Source organism: Sinocyclocheilus anshuiensis, unplaced genomic scaffold, assembly GCF_001515605.1.
Source record: "Sinocyclocheilus anshuiensis isolate Anshui unplaced genomic scaffold, SAMN03320099.WGS_v1.1 scaffold344, whole genome shotgun sequence".
Classification (NCBI taxonomy): Eukaryota; Metazoa; Chordata; class Actinopteri; order Cypriniformes; family Cyprinidae; genus Sinocyclocheilus; species Sinocyclocheilus anshuiensis.
Genome location: NW_015557066.1, coordinates 880,290 through 884,150, shown reverse-complemented (window position 1 = coordinate 884,150; position 3,861 = coordinate 880,290).

The following is a 3,861-nucleotide window of genomic DNA, read 5'->3' as shown; positions in this document are numbered from 1 at the left end:
CCCCCCCCCCCGACATCAGATAAGGCAGGGACTTTAGGTCATTCTGTTGGACCGTTTTTTTTTTGTCTCCTTCAATGTACAATGTACACTTTTTACCGTTTTTCTAACCCTCCTCCTGCAATCAGGACAGGAGCGTCCGTCATCAAAAAAACTTCCATTAAAAAAAAGACTGAGCACCAACAGCTGATTTGAAGTGTGCTACATTTACATATGCAGCAAGTTGCAGCTTGTAATTTTGTTCTTATGAGGATGCATTATTCAGTGTGGAGCGACTAAACCGTACTGCGCGACAATGCCATGAACACAAGGAGCGGTGTGACGCTCGAGAGGACGGGATGTTCCTCAGACAGAGCGCCAGCCTGCTTGAATGTTGCATCAAAGCAAGATTCTTCACTTTCCTACACAGATCCTGGCGGTTTGGCATCTTTATCTTTACTTGTTGCGTTCTTGAATCAAACAGCAAGAGCTACTATCAGCTAGAACCAAAGAGAACAAGAGCAAGTGGTTTATTTGATAATGCTACAATAATTAATGCAGAGTTTTATCACCACCATCACACATCTGATGCCACTGTAAATTCTCAGAAAGTTGAAATGAAAATGAATGAATTGTCAAGCTGGAATTTTAATATCTTGATTTTAAGCAAAGCACATCCCATTTAACTTGTGCATCAGATAGTCAGGGAGAAAAGGTTATTTACTGTATTACTGCTTAAATATATGTTTGATATCATTATATCCATCGAAGCAGTCATCTACATAATCTTTAAAGGACTGGGAGAACCATAATTCTTGCCAAATGTGCAAGATTGGTCATGTATAGCTTGATATTGAGGAAAGCTGACAGGATTATGTCTACTATATTCTCTTCTCATGACTGGTTTTGGCCCGCGGCCGGGGCGAAATATATTCCATTGATTAGTGAGTTATTTTGGTAACACTTGTCGACAGTGTTTAATGATTTTCCACCACCTCAGCTTGTGTTTTATAGCAAAGAGATTTAAGTGTTCATTAAATGGTTTAGTAGACGGAAAAATGGGTCACACTGGTTAATACAGGTTTCAGAAGTCGAGGGTCAAATGATATTGTGACGTGTGACTGTGAGCTGGACGTTGATCATAAAAAAATTTATTTCTGCCAGAAAAGAGAGGCTCGAGAAGAAGATTATGTGCTGTGAACAGGCTGAATGTGGCTCATCTTAGGCATCAGTTCGTGAGGTGAGGTCTCTTGTGAATAGAATCCAATTTTCATCAAGTTTTCAACAATGCACTTGCATTTGAGAGGTCACCTCTCGTCCTTTATTCCATTCTCCTTTATGTAATTTTTTTTGCTCACACTCTTGTTTATTTCTTTTTCTTCTCTTTTCTGTCGGTAAGGAAATGGGAGGATATTATTGTGTCATTTTATTTAGAATTCAGTAGACGATTTCAAGTTGTATTTATTATTACTTCTATTCTCTTCCTTTCATGTTGAAACTTGGGCTGTTTCAGTGCTTTCAACAACATCGCTTTTTATGTTGTTGTTGTTTTTTTAAGAAAAAAAAGTCACATTATAGCCCAATACCTCACAAATCCTGCAAACCTGTACACAAATAATAGATTATAAAAACAAGATATACCTCATTTATTTCATTTCTATTATTTTTATTGTGAAGCCACTTGAAAATGTTTTTTTCAACAAATCACTGGATTTTTTTTCTATTGTGTATTGTTTTACCAAAGAAGGGAATATATAATGAACACACATCTACCTCATTTGTTATAGACTGTGCCAACAACATAATCACAGCAGCCAGTTTTTAATCATAGCCTTTCTGGTCCAAATTCACTTTTGCCTGCGTGATTTGTGCTGCAGAACCAGAGGCTGGACCACACAGGGCTTGACACGGCGTCATTTCCTTTGCTTGTTCATTTTTGTGAGTGGCATTGTTTTGTTTTTTTATGCGCGGGGGAAAATAAAATACCAGAAGGATACTATTTTAGGAATACAGCTGTTCAGATTGATTCAATATTGATCTGATCCAGGTTCTTCATTACAGTATCAGTAGATGTTTGAATCAGATCTAAAAGACATCTAATGAAAGATATCTTACGTTACACTGCAACCTTTGGCGTTTAGTTTAATGAATTGTTTTAGCTTTACGGTTTGCAGCAGTTCCATTGATGTCAGATGTCATTTCTGTTCACAACATACTGTGGCTTTCAGAAAATATGTAACCTACTCTAAATCAAAACTAACTAAAAGAAAATCCATTGTTTTGTTTTAAACTCTCTTTAATGGGATTTGAATGTGGAGACGTGCTCAGAACGGGACTTATTTTTTAAAATACCAAAGATGTGACAGTATTGTTGGGTTTATAATTTCAACCCGATACTGTCATTCTTAACTTTTAATCTCAAGCAGCAGAAAAATGTTTTCATTTGATCCTGCGGCAAAACTTGATTTTAAGCACTTGGATCAAAATGTTATCCAAGAAAAAAAAAAAAAAAGGCCAAGCTGTATATTCAGTTAGTCTCAGTGCACGGATGGCAACCTAAGAATGTAATAACAGTTTCCAGAGTTTTAGCACAACTAACAATTAATGAAAAAAGTAAACCTGACCGTCATTTTGTTGTTGTATAGGAGCAAGGATTAATGGAAATATATAGTCTATATTTATGTGGAATTACAGAGGGCACAATCAATGCACAATTGTCTGATTCCTGTTGTTCAGTGTAATTTACCTCTTGATCAGCGTATGAAGAGACTTTGCTCTTATTTTTTTCACAGCAGTGGCACAGTCTGTTCTCTCTTCTGCTCATGTCACTAGACTGCAGAGATTTCTAGAGCAAATCCTGGACGAACTCTGGAGTGCTTGTTGACTGTAAAGCAAAAAAACACGAATCAGAGTGATTCCATAACCAAGGTTTTTACGAAATCACATTCACAGGCTTAGTGCTGATGACAATGTTAGAACATTTGTTCATAAAAAGACTATCATTTTAATAATGGTTAAGGAAACAAAAAAAAGATTCACTCATGTGCTTAAAGAATAACATGTTGTTTACCTTGTTTAGCTATGTCAACGATGCTATGCTGGTAGATTTTAGATCCTAGTATACGTTGTGTATGAAGCTTATTTTCCTTTTATTCACTTTGGATAAATCCAGTGCATTATGGGAAAGCTGGATTGTGGTGCTCAGGGGTTAAAAAAAGAAGAAGAAAAAACTGGTGAAAGATTTTTTGTTTGTTTGTTTTGCCATTGACTTGTAGCATAATTAGAAATAAAAGTACTGCTTTCCACTTTAATGTCCAGGTGAGTTTTCTTTTGGTTTTAAATGTTTGTTAAACTGCTGTAACAAAAGTATCATTAGAAAAAAAAAAGTATGCTGATTTAATGTGTAATATTGCTTATGAAAGGTTTTGGAGAGAAAGAAATGGCCAAACATAAAATACAGGAGGAACCACTGACTGCAGCATAAACTATTTTACATCTACACTAACAGATGTTTGGGGTGAGTAAGATTTTTATTTATTTTTTTATGTTTTCAAAAAAATTCTCTTATACTCACCAAGGCTTTATTTATTTAATCAAAAATGATTCTGTAATAAAATATTAATATTTTGAAATATTATTACAATGTTTACTATTTTACTATTGTTTACTATTTTAATATTTGTGACCCTGGACCGCAAAACCAGTCTTAAGTGTCAATTTTTCAAAGTTGAGATTTATACATCATCTGAATAAATAATCTTTCCATTGATGTATGGTTTGTTAGGATAGGACTATATTTGGTCGAGATACAACTATTAGAAAATCTGGAATCTGAGGGTGCAAAAAAATCTAAATATTGAGAAAATCGTCCTTTAAATTTGTCCA